A 14,576-nucleotide genomic window follows, 5' to 3' on the forward strand; every position below is an offset into this window, starting at 1 on the left:
TTATTTATGAGCTTTGACAAGGTTTATAATTGGTCTTACTATTTGCTGCCGACGATGACTAATATAGCACTGGCCAAAACAGTTCAGAATGTTTTGTGATAGTATATATATATATATATATATATATATATATATATATATATATATATGTATGCATATATGGAAATACACACATACAGGTACATATATGTAATTCGTTGGAGGCAATACTTAAAGAAACAGTTTACGATTCTGCATGAAAAACATGTAATATATATATATATATATATATATATATATATATATATATATATATATATATATATATATATATATATATATATATATATATGTATAAGAACTTTGACGTGCACGGTTTTTACAGCACGTTTTCGTTGCGCAAAATAAAGAGTATATAATTAATACATCTGTTCTGCTCAACAGAAGGAACATAGCTTTTCAATTCTATTATAAGAAAATAAACTCATTCATATATATATATATATATATATGTATATATGTATGTATATATATGTGATAATTGCAGCGTCTTGTCAGACGAGTGCCACTCTCTCAGACACTTAAATCCATGATCCCAAAAATGACTTCCATCGCCACAGGACCATTTTAATAGACAAATGCCCGAGGGAGCATAAGAACAAAGATGCCGTTACAGGGATTTAACTTCGTACCACAGTAAAGTCACGCTCTCGGTTGAAATATTGAGATCCAGCAGCAAGTAAGAGCAAGATAACCAGTAACAAGTTAAACTGTAGACCAGCTTAATTGTCTCCCGTTTTCTCTTTCAAGAAAGGTTGCCTTCACCACGGCTTCGGTGATCCCTCTCCACGCCAACATACACATACATACACACAACACACACACGTTGTTATTAGCCGTTGACCCCGAAAAAGGGTTCATTCGCCCTTTGGAAGGTCTTGTTTTTAATCCTTCAGGGAGACTAGGCATCCTCCTCACCAAACAAGTCTGGTGGGGGAACCAGTTTACTCGCCGGTGACCCGACCATGGGGCAGGTTGTTCTGGGTGATATGGTACCAGTTGCATATAACATGACCTGACATATATACATATACATATATATATATACACACACACACACACATATATATATATATATATATATATATATATATATATATATATATATATATATATATATATATACGGAGGGAGAGAACAAGACAGAGTGTTTAATGTATTGTCACGTGTTTCGTCATCCACGACTCATCATAATGATTGAATTTAGAGAGATTATGTAAACTTAAACCTAAGATTCGACCACTGGAGTATATCGTACGACTGCTGAATGTATCGCTAGGTTTAGCTACTCCGATGAGTCGTAGACGACAAAACATGTGTCACTGAATTATGATATATTACAACTTCCGCATATCCAATCCCCATTTTAAGGGTAGCAGATTTTTCAATGGAAAAATTATTCACATTAAGGTAAAAATGCACTTTTGAATTAATAATTGAATTAATTCAAGTAGTACCGAAAAAATACTTCCAAATTCTCATATATATATATATATATATATATATATATATATATATATATATATATATATATATATATATATACATATATATATATATATATATATATATATTGTGCACCAGGTAAAAAGTATCAACGCAATCCCATTGTTTTTGATATTTCTTTATAGTAGTTTTCATAGTACGTAAATAACAGTAGGCTGCTTCAAACATGTTTATTTTGTTATTAATTCTCAATCAAATCCATGAGAATATTATCAGTCAATTTAATTATCTAAAAGTACACCTTCTGTATAACTCTATTATCCTTTGTGTCGTATAAAATGGATCTGCTGTAATTGGCGGCCTTTATCATTGTTGTTGCCAATTCTACTCCTAATCGTTTATCTTCAAACAATGAACCCATCCGTCTTTTGTGCGAGATTTCAACTTCCGGTCTGTATACACAAGTCAATCTCCGGTCAGTTTCATCAGTCAACAATTGAACGCTTGATTAGCAAATCAGACTATCGCAAAGAGAAAGCAAGTAAATGGAAATTCGACGATCCAACATTGAATGTATGAATTTCTAATCTGGCCAGTTTTTACGTTTTCAACCAGCGTCCGCTATATTCAATACTATATATTTATATATATATATATATATATATATATATATATATATATATATATATATATATATATATACACCCCACACACATTTGTTTATTAAGTTTAAAACTTGTTGCTTCAGCGTAAGCTTTTTAATTTTTTTATATTCTCTGTCTATTTTGTTGTCTTTATTATTATTGTTATTATTATTACTTTTCTTTTGCTGTTTAATTATTTATTATTATTTGTTTATTAATTTATTTGTGTTTGCTGTTAGTGTTTATTTGTGTTTGAATAAGGGGGTTGCTTAAATCGAACGTTTTATTATAAATTTGTTTATCTTGTTTCAGCTAACTATTTTATTGTTTTACATATATATATATATATATATATATGTGTGTGTGTAAAATAATAAAATAGTTATATATATATATATATATATTGTTGTTATTTACTCATTGATTTAATTTCATTTCTTTTTCAGATATAATTAATATGGGTGGGGGCTTGTAGTAAGGCACTGTTTTGACTGTGAGTTAGTGTATTGGCTCTGTGCAGGAGTGTACCTGTTCTAATGGGTTAAGGTTGTAATGGTAAGTCTTTGGTGGGAGCCGATATATAATGAATGATGATCCGAGCTTCAGTCGGTCGTTGAGTTCCGTCCGTAATTTGGATATAAGTAATGATTCCTTTATTCGAAGATTCCCATTATTGCGTTCTGTGGTAAAAATATCGACTTTACTAGATATATTAGTGTTTCTGCAGATGTTGAGGTGTTTGTAGAATGATGATGCTTGTGTGTGTGCGTGTGTATGTGTGTTCCATGATTCTTATGTGTAGGGGGCATGTGGTGCAGCCTACGTAGAAGTTTCCTCAGGAAGAGCATTCTAGTTTGTAGACTACATGTGTGCGGTGGTATATGCTTTCGGGGTATACTGGGCAATTTGTCAGTGTACATGGTGGTGGGTCCTCATTAGGCTTGCGTTTAGGAAGCTGTTGTCTAACGGATGGTCCAGAGTGGGCTAGTTGCATATTCAGACCCTACCTTCTGATGACCCTGTGGATAGCCGTTGTGATCTTGTCGCCGACATCGGGCATTTTAATGAAGTAGGTGTGGTGGGAAAGCGTATTACACGTTTTCTTGTGTTCCAGAGTTGTTTATAACGGTTCTTGGGTATCCGCTTGTCTCTAGGACCTGGTGGAACTGTCTTGATCACACTTACCAACGCCAAACATACAGACAAATTATAGGACTGCCCATGAGTTCCAGTCTCTCAGGAATACTGGCCATCTCGTACATGAACAGACTAGAATGCCGAACCCTCAACACGTGACATGCATACACATATGCGCACATATATACATCCACATTCGCATGCATGCACACGCATCCATCTGTATATACATATACGCATATGTAAACATGCATGCACTCATATACATATCCACACGGATATGCATACACACATACACACATACACATGCATATACACATACAGATATACAGCAGATTATGCTATAAATTAGGGGTATAGATGTGCATACACATATACCCACATTTGCATCCACTTCCACTGATACATGTACACACACACACACCAACACGGATGCACATATACATGCATATATACACGTACTAACATACACATATATACCTAAACATATAGATAGCTATTGTTCGTAAATAGAATAAAGTAAAGTTAGCTAGGATATTTAGGTAGGTATAACTAATTAATACGGCGAGATTAGGTAGGTGCATGATGGGATAAGTTCCAACGCATGCGGTTGGTTTAATATCTGGGAGTATCTATGGAGTTGCCTGAATATAGGTGTTCCTTAGGTAGAGGTTGAGTTATAATGGCTTGTAGATCCTAATGCTTGGGTAGGTTTTAGATAAAGCAAGAGGTAAATAGGTAGGGGCAGAATAATGCGTTGGGGTGGTTACATGGTTTAGTACAGTAGTTCTGGGTGTCTGGTATTAGGGGTTAGATGCAACAGGACTACCAAGGTTAGGCATTCGCATGGGTGTGGATATAGACGTATACGTATACAGAGCATGAGCGATGCACATGTAGAGTTTTCTATGTATGGGTATACTGGGGTGATTGTAAGTTGTTATAGAGGTGGAAAACGTTTAAGGAGGATAATGCGCTATATTTCTAACGAGTAAAAAGGGGAGTGTGTGTTCTAGACGAGTATATGGGTAAATATTTGGATGATTATAGGTTGGTATACTTATAGAATTTGGTGAGGGGTTGACATACCTTTATGGGGATTAAGTACTTTAATTAATGTTCTAATTTGCGGTATTTGTTTTTTTAAAGAGTATTGTAGATCAGTTTAGGTTCATGGTTATATTGGTATACCTACATACTAAGATATATATTTATGTATATAAAGCATTCGTCTATTATACATTTTAGTATATACACACCTGTGCAAGTGCAAATCCACAGAGGTTTATGTTAAATAGTATCCCGGGTTAACTCACGGAAGTTTTATGTGGGATGTGTTGGGGTTGGGTGGATGAGTTTAGTAAGGGAGAGGGGGTAAGGTAATATAGGGTATTGGGAGAATGGGGTGAAGGGGTTTTAATCGTGTGTATGCTACAGTTACTAGGTGCATGTGGTAGATGGTTATACTAGATGTATGATTAAGCAGATCTAAAACGGTGTTGCCTGAGGGATGTTTCAGAAAGGTGTGTAATTGCGAAGGAGGTGGGATTTGTAATGCCTGCAGTTAATTGTAGTTTCGTGCTTTTATTTGTCTCTTTCTTAAAAATTGAGGATAAAGAGTTTTTCGTTTAGGCAGAGGAGACATAAAGAGTTTAAAAAATTACATTTGCTAGATTTTTTAAGGATTTCCCAATAATGGTTGGTGTTAGATTATTTCGGATTAGATGTATATAGTGGAGAGTTAATGAGGTTTTGTTAGAATGGTTAAGGTTTTTTTAAAGGAGCATTTATGTACTCTAAATCTACATTTAAAAGAAGTGCCGGCTAAGCCAATATAGTTTATTTGTCGTTTGGGTTTTCTGTATGTGCGATTGCAGCTTTATACAATACTTCTGTTTGTAGGCATTGTTGATTAAGTGGGCATTTAGATTTGTTGGTTCAGTTGCACTTATTTTTGCTAATGTATTATCTTTGTTCGGTATTTTCGCGTTGTTTCTTGCTTATTTGTTCTAAGATATCAGTAGATTGTACCTGAGTTTAATTGTGTGTTTGCTTAATATGTTGTGTAGTGGGTGGTTGGGTGGGAAGTAATTGTACATTAGCTGAAATAATCTATTGTCTTGGTTTGTTTTGACCATTGTATTGACGGGGGGTGAACCAAATTATTTTCCTAAGTCTATGTCTTTTGTTTGAAGTATAAGAGGGATTAGGTTCAATATAATTACAGATGGTGTTTGGCTTACTTCTTTCCTTAAAAACATTTTCGTTTATGTTTGTTGAATATTTCATGTTTGAAGGAATTATTACGAAGTCTTTTTTCGATAGACGTAGGGATATGATTAATGATATATTTAAGGTGGTTTGATAATGGGTGTATACAGAGTGGGTAAGTATTGTTTTTAAAGTAAGGTTTCTATGAGTTATTTGAGAGGTTGAGAGTTATATCGAGAAAGTTACGTTAGATTTGATGTACAGTTTTAGACCTATTCTGTTAATTTCCTAAGTTACAGTTTTCTTTATTTTTTCACATTCCGGGCTATTTGAGTTTTAACCTACAATAAGGCTATGGCCTCTATATAGTCCTACGTTTTGCTATTTATAGTTTTAGTGATATTGTATAGAATGAAGAGATCAACAAAGACAGTTGCTTCTGCTGAGTCTAAAGGCCAGATGGAGAGTCAAACTCATCCGGATTGGGTTTTCTTAGTCCATTGTGTGTCTTGGCTGATTACGACTATTATTCCAGACTTTTTAGTAATGCCCATTTTGGATGGGTGAAGGTCGGAAAGTGGAGAGGCAAAGTCCAAGGACTCGTCAAACAGGTCTTTTGATATGAAAGGATAGTAATTTTCAATATCGAACTGGATGAAGGCGACCTCCTCTTTATTTTGGATGTTACTGAACCATTCGATGGTGTTCTTGGTGTTAATCCACTGGTTTAGTTAATGTTTGGTTCTAATTTGTAGATGCATTCTTTCTAGTATTCTTTTACTAATTCTTCCTATTTCAGTCTCGTTTGAGGGTTTACTTCAAATCAAACTAAAATGCTTGATATCAGAGTAACCTACATCTTCAAGTTCAAGTGGTACGTGAGAAGGAGTTTAGTAGGGTTTTAATGCTCAAATCATTAAACCTGGACCGCTTACCACCCATATTTCCGGCAGAACATCGATTAAAAGGATTTATCTTAATCTAAATACACCGTATGTCAAATCTTGAGTACGTAGACCGAAAATTGACTGAGTGATTTGGCATGAAATGAACACACACTTAGAGGCAATTCTACTTTATATATATATATATATATATATATATATATATATATATAATCTTATTAAAAATGTAAAACGTTCATCTGAATATAAATGAATATATATATATATATGTTATATGTATATATTCATATATAATAAGCATTTATATACAATGCATATTTATATATGCATATATCTATATCTATGCATATATATATATATATATGCATTTAATATCAGTTATATATTTTTTTAAATAATACGGTTTAGACACTATTGTATTTGGTAGCAGTCACACACATAGGTAAGTTTAGTAAGTATAACAGTTGCTTTATCCTCCTATGTATGAGCAAGGCTTTCCTATTTCCACCTTCTCCATATTACGAATCAATAATTACAATATTATTTTATGTTACTTTTATTTCGACCGTTGTAGCTTAACGAACTTACACTTTTTTTATTTAGTTGATATCAAGCATTCCTCTTGAGATAAGACGGGGAACCCTATTTTCGGTCTGCGTTTTCGCGGGACATCAATAAAATAAAGCCATGTGACAGATACTCTAAAGTGTCCGCGACATATATATATATATATATATATATATATATATATATATATATATATATATATATGTCTATATATATATATGTATATATATATATATATATATATATATATATATATATATATATATACTAGCATTTCATCCCGGCGTTGCCCGGGTGTGAGCAAAAAAAAGTGGTAGTAGAAAGGCAGGCTCAAATCCGTACCGCGAAGGACGAAAAGAACGGGGGAAACAACTGGAAGTCTTAGTCGTTACGACCACCGCCAAACTGGAAGTGGCGTAGGTTTAAATTAAGGCTAGACAATCGAAAGGAGAGGATGACTTTTAAAAATATCGGTAAAAAACGACCCCCACCGTGTAGAAAACTGCCCAGTTGAAGGTGAAGATATTCATTTTTTAGCAAATGTGTTTATATTTGTCGTTTGAAAGGTCGAACTTCAAAACTATACCGATCTTGAGAAAATCCGTTGCCTCTGTCGAAAGTGTTGGGCAGACGTGCAAACTTACATACATGCATACATTTATATATTGGCAACTAACAATTTTAACTCAATCCGATATAAAAGCTCGCCCAATCTCTGAATACCGTTATGTAAAATTTCAAATGTTTAGACCAGAAATTGGCTGAATAATTTGGTAGAGGCCGAAGAGGTTAATTTTTTTTAAAAATTTGACCCCTATTATTACCGCTTAAAATTTATTGTTTTGGACTCAAATAATGTTATTAAGTTAGATCCATGTCCAAGGAACCTTCATCTAAAATTTCAAGTGTTTAGACCCAAAATTGTCGGAGGAGTTTGGTAGAGTTCTCAAAGATCAAATCGTTTGACCCATATTAACAGCCAAATTCCTGGCCGAAAACGAAACCGGAAAAATATACACAAGAACTCCAATCTAGTAAATCATACTGCATTAGAATGATTTCAGATATAGTATGTCCTAACGTTGGAAACATCAGAGTGTCAGAACATTTCTATTAAACAGCTCAGTATTTTTATTATTATTTTTTTTGTGATGGGGATAAATCGTGATTAGCTGAAACACTAACATGTGAAAATGATCTATATATATAAATATATATATATTTATATATATATATACATAAACAGTAAGCGTAGTATTTCTTATTATGTGGCCAACTAAGCAAGACGTATGAAACCTGCACGAGAGTAAAATATTAGTGGGATAATAAATAATAATATTGAAACAAATAATAATATTGGCTACTAGCTGACAGACATAAAAAGGATCGATATATCTGGAAAATTTAAAAAATAGCAATAAATAAACAAAACAACAAATGAGCTCAGAAATAGAGAAAGTAGTGATGGGAAGATTTCAAATTTCTTTTTTCTATTCCGCTCCAAATTTTTGATTCCGATACGATTCCTGATTTCGATGCTTCGAAAATTAACAAATATTTAATTTGTTTTTATTTTGTTTGTTTTTTTGGAAAACTTTCAAATTTATTGGACATTTTCGGGTATATTTTCTCTCCAATTTGTTCTTTGTAATTGGTTGTAAATTGTATGACAACAAAATAATTATTTTGATTTCAAAACTAAGTCAGATTGTGTCAGTTTGTCGTTAGTGTATAACATGCTACTTGAAAGTGTTCATAAACAGTTGAATATAGTCGACAATTGCTGAGCAACATCAAAAAACAATGTAAGTACAAAATAGTTAAAATTGTTAAGAACGAATTCCTAAATAATGGTAATATATTGAAAACCAGTTGGAACATTGTGAGGGCGTGTGCTTTCTTAACTCTTCTGTGCATTCTGTCTATGAAAAAAGTTAAAATTTAATTTTAAGTATAAAAATTTAGTCGATTAATAAATTACTATATTTTGCGGTAACCACGATAAAGACGAGATGAAAATAATAATACTACTACTACTACTACTACTACTACTAATAATAATAATAATAATAATAATAATAATATGAACATTGTTTATGTTAACACTCTCAGATGTATCCCTATTTCAAAATGAAAGATTGCTTTTATAGACGATTAGGTAGGAAACCCTTAAAATACTCGACGGAAAGAAAACCAATCATTTTAGTATTTAGAGTGGAGGATCGGTTTCGAGTATACATTAAACGTAAAATAATAGGTAATTCTTATTGAGGACACGAGGAGCACGGACACGACATATCAGTCCGCCAGTTAGGTTTGCAAAAAGTACGCTAAATAGTACGCCAGTGCGTCAAATTTTATTTCGTCATGAAAACAAATTTTTACAGTAAAATTTATTTCTACATGTTTATTTAGCAATTAAATATAAAGTTACATAGGAAAAAACACGTTTTATATTTTTTAAATCAACAACGAATCTCAGCGTGGTGACGGGGAAAGTATTTTTTCTGAGGAACAAAAATGAATACATTTTATTTTTCAATAGTCTTTTCCATTCATCTAGCCAATAAACATAAAATTACGTATGAAAAAATCACATTTTTATTGTAAAACCTACAATTTATATTGTAATACTAATTTAAGAAAAATCGTTCCGGAAAAGACGGACCGGAAAATTTGTCCATTGAAAATTCAGCAATTTTTGGTCCATTATTGAAAAAACTATCAAACCATATTTTATGGTGATTCCTGAAAGAGATAATGATTTTAAAAGAGAATACACCTCCCATATTATTGCTGACACACATTTTCCCTCGTTTATTCTTGTTTTAAAAAAATAAAATCGATTTTTCTAAGTGTTGGTTTTCGACCTTGCTTTATTAGTGTTTAGTGGTTCAACTTATTTGAAAGAGTTTATTTAGCTACAAAAGTATTATCGAGTGTTACTTTTGAGCAAAAAATATCCATCATGAAATGATAACATACTATACGTCTCGATAATCGCTTAAAATGAAAAAAAATAAAGAATACCGAGGGAGATATAGTTTTAAAACGATCCCCCCTCCCAAATAAAATGCATTCGTATATTTTTGGGTTAATGTCAAAGATTACTGCTGGAAAAAATATTTATTTATTAAAAAGAATTACTTTAGTTTTTACCACTTTTTGTTATTACGAAAAAGAAAAAAAAAATTATTATAAATTATAAAACAAATATTTTTTTTAGAAAAATACTTTTGTTTTAACATATTTGTGTTCAAGAAACAACAAATGCTACTTCTGCAGTATGCTTAAGGCGATCATCTTGTCTTCGTGCGTTTAACTACACTGTCACCAGGTGGAACTCCCCGGTCCAAAAATATCTAATTTCTTAATTTGTTGTTGAAGCTTGAAAATTGTTTTTATTTAAAATAATGTTCCATTGAAATTATTTATTTGTTCGGAAAAATATTTTACTTTACAAAAGTCTATTATGAAATTGTTTTATTAAAATTATATTTTCTAACGCAGTCTTTAAATGTTTTAATAATCATATATATATACAGTGCTGATCAAAGATTTAAGACCACTTAAAAATCTTTAAAAGGATACCTTTTTTTAAGGATAGATTTTATACTTTTCGAATACTACAATCTAAAATATTATGGAAATAAAAACTTACCTCCCCAATATATTTTATAATTTGCATTTTTATTAAATTAAGCTTTTTACACATGATCAAAATTATAAGCCCAAGGTTATAAATTGTTACATTTATTGTAATAAAAATGTTTTAGTTAAGTTAGAGATTAGCAATTACTGTGCAAAGGTGTTACCATGCCTAAAGCAAGAAAACTAACTGAAGTTGATCGCTCTCGAATTCTAGGATTCCATGAGCAAGTTTTGTCACAGTGAGCGACAGCAGCTAATTAAATCGCAGTAAAACTGTCATTTGCAACTTTCTAAAGAACACTGAAAATTATGTAAAATCCTTTGGTAGGTCCCCAAAAACTTCTGCTACATTGAGTACGAAAATCGGACGGGTTGTTATGAATGAAAATGGAATTACTTCTAGTAAAATTAAGGCTGTTACAGATGCTGATTGCAGTCCAATAACCATCAGATAACAGTTATAAAAAAAGGCTTGGTAAATAAAAAGCGTAAACAAATTCATCGATTGCTTCTACGTCACAAAGATTAAGATTTGGTCCTGAATACCAAACACGGGACGTTGAGAAGTGGAAGTAAATCCTGTTTTCTCATGAGAAAAAATATCAATTTAGATGGTGCTGATGGTTTCCAGCGATATTGGCATGAGAAAAACATGCCCTTGAATTTTTTCCACATGTTATAGTTGGGGGGGGGTCGGTAATGGTATGTGTTTCCTTTTCTTACAGAGGGACGATGGAGCTCCATGTGTTAAGGGGTCGTTAGACAGCAGCTAGTTATGTTGTTACAAAAAGCATCATTGATGATGGAGGTCATCGTTTGTGTGTGTGTGGGGGGGTGATTGTTATTCCAACAGGATAACGCTGCAATTAACACTGCAAGACGGACCTTGAGCTTTCTACAAGAAAATGGAGTCTATCTCCTGAGACATCCTGGATGCTCACCAGACTTAAACCCTAATGAAAAATGTTTGAGGGTGGATGACAAGAGAGGTTTATCTAAATAGCAAACAATATTCACCAAAAAATTAACTTAGTGAAGTCATCTTACAAAAACTGGATCAGGGGCCCCACAACTATATGTAAATCCTTATTTCTAACATGCCCTAAAGAATTTTGGAAGTAATCAAAAGCAGTGGAGGTAGAACTCATTATTAAGTTTGTTTTCATACATTTTTATAGAAGTTTTGCCTCTGGTCTTATGATTTAAACATTTGTAAAAAAGCCTAATTAAATAAAAATGTATCATTTATAAATAAATATGTGGGATGTAGATTTTGTTTCCATAACCTTTAATATTGTCGTATTCGTAACTTTAGGTCGGAAGGTATTAAAATCTATTCTTATAAAAAAGTTTTTTTTAAAGATATTTAAGTGGTCTTTAATTTTTTATCAGCAGTGTGCATATAAATATATATATATACATATATATATATATATCTGTATATATATATTAATATATATATAAATATATGTAGATATATATAAATTGCAATTATATATTGATCCATATTTATATAATAACCGTTTTTGTTTTCCAATAGTTTTCTGTTCGAGAAATAAGCTTGTTTATTACTTATTTTCCGCGTAATTTCACTTGTAACTAACTGGAGCCATCCCCCAGTAACAAAAGCCGCCGTCTGTATACTGCAGAAGTGCCTATAATTACCTTTAAACAACAAAAATTGCTTATATTATCAAATAATAAAAGAAACATTGCATTCAATTTCTTAATTTAGTTTTAACACTGAACATACTAATATAATAAAGTATTGTATATAATAAGTAAACATTTGATAAAACAGCAACCGTTTTATTTATTTTTTTTTTGTAATAAGAAAAGAAGTGTTTAAACGAAATTAAATATCTGAAAAAAATATGTTCTTTCTTTGATAATCCATAGGTTTTTTTTCTTTCTGGTTTGTTTCTTAATAACACAAAAATGTATGAATTAACTATCTGTTAAAGAAATGTATAGTTTTGGTTTTCTGTATATTTCATCCGTGACTCTGTCGTCAAGTGTATTTTTTAAACGGGAGGTAACAAGCAATAATAATTGTTAATACTTTGTAGCTTTTAAAAATAATATCTTCTCCAAGAATGGTCATGAAATCTGTTTACAATCGATATTCATCTAATAATAGACGACAGAAGATATTCGATCGGCTGTTTATATTTATTTATGTGTTTCTACCAGAGTGTGTTTAATTTTTAATTTTAAGTGATTGTCAATAGACCTTCTGTCGATGTTATTAGGCATCATTTTTAAAAAACTCTTACTCAAAGAGAAGACAGTAAGTTTGTTTTAAACCAAAAACACAATTTAAAAGACGTTTACACGCAAACTATTTTATTTAGGCAAGTAAAAGTGTGTTGCCTTTGGTAGCATTTATTTGTTGTATATCATGTTATCATGTATTTTTTCTATTTATACAGTAATAATTCTCCCAACTCCATTGCTCTCTTTGTGGAGAAGTTTAAATGTAGATATCATTTCCTTTTTAATTAAGAACATCTTCAGAATGGTTTTTCTTTATGCATTTTATCCAATATTTTTATAAATTCATCGGAGATTTTCATCTCAATTTTTCACTTGCGTATAAAGAGAAGCGCCAGCAAAAAAAAAATATTTCACAAGAAGACGATGACAGATTCCACCAATGGATAGTCGGCACCAACGAAATTTTAAATCTCCGTCCAGAGAATTTAAACCTTTTACTAATAAAATGAACTCAATCGGATTGAGTATAGGAAAGTTATCTCTCTATAAATGGCCAATAAATTAAACTGCGAATGTTAAATCTGTTACTGAGATTTATAACACCTTCTTCCGATACCAATAACAGTTAAGAGTTTTCCAATTCTCGATTACGATTAGAATTTATAGTCCCAACGCTAATAGAAAGTACACCATAAAATGTATGCATAAATTGTAAATGCAATGTTCAATAGGAATATATGTGGACAACTGGAAATTACATACATACATTATAGCAATATTTAAAAAAATAGCGATGCTAAAAACATAAATTTCCTTATATCAAGCAAGTCAACATGTTTGACGTCAAGGAAGTCAACAGGTTCGGCGACATGAATTTTTGTATAAACATCCGGTACAATGCAAAAAAATGGTATAAAAATCTAAATAAATGTCTTGCACCGTTCTTACAATATCTTAAAGGTCCTATGAAAATCATTTACTGTGCGCGTGTAAATTACCCTGGCCCCAGCCTTTTTATTCTCATTTTCTCAAAACGCTTAAGTTATCTCTGAGATATGGAAATAACTAAAAGTCACGTGGAGAAACTATAAGGAGGGGGAGGAACTCTCTTGGTGCCTTTTTTGGTAAAATATTTTGTGACAAGGATGAAGTTCTGGACTGCTCCCTTCGAACACACTTCACGCAAATGTTCCCCATCTTTAGTCCATCGCGAATAACTGGGTATATAATTCTTGCACTGACATCAAACTGTGCAATTATTGCCGCTACAGAAACACGGCTTTTCTTATCCATGAAATTATTTAATTGCGCAATCAACTTTGGTGTTATAATTTCCTTACATTTCTCACACCTTTCATCATTCTTTGACAGACTTTCTGCCCCCTTTGATTCTCTTATGTCACTCATAAACTGAAGTGTGATTCATGCAAAATAATCTAACACTCTCTGGTACATTCCATGCGTTTTTTTTTTGGCATGTTACCCAAGTTTTAAACAACATTTTGTTTTATTTCTCACATCCAGGTTGCATTTTTGAAATCCAACACCGTAAGCTCTTATGTTTTAATAGCAATCCAACCATAGCCTTGAAGCCCTAAGGGGCATAGACCATCTCAACATTGTAGATGCTTTTGTAACGACTGAGTTCTTCTTTACGGGCTGAGAGTGCTGCCCCTGTCGCCCGCCTTCCCAGAAAGAAGTACAACGCCTTATATTCCCAAATGGTCACCCATCTAGTACTGGGCAGGTTCAACGTTGC

Source organism: Euprymna scolopes, chromosome 39, assembly GCF_053919585.1.
Source record: "Euprymna scolopes isolate OS-2025 chromosome 39, ASM5391958v1, whole genome shotgun sequence".
In the NCBI taxonomy this organism is placed as follows: Eukaryota; Metazoa; Mollusca; class Cephalopoda; order Sepiida; family Sepiolidae; genus Euprymna; species Euprymna scolopes.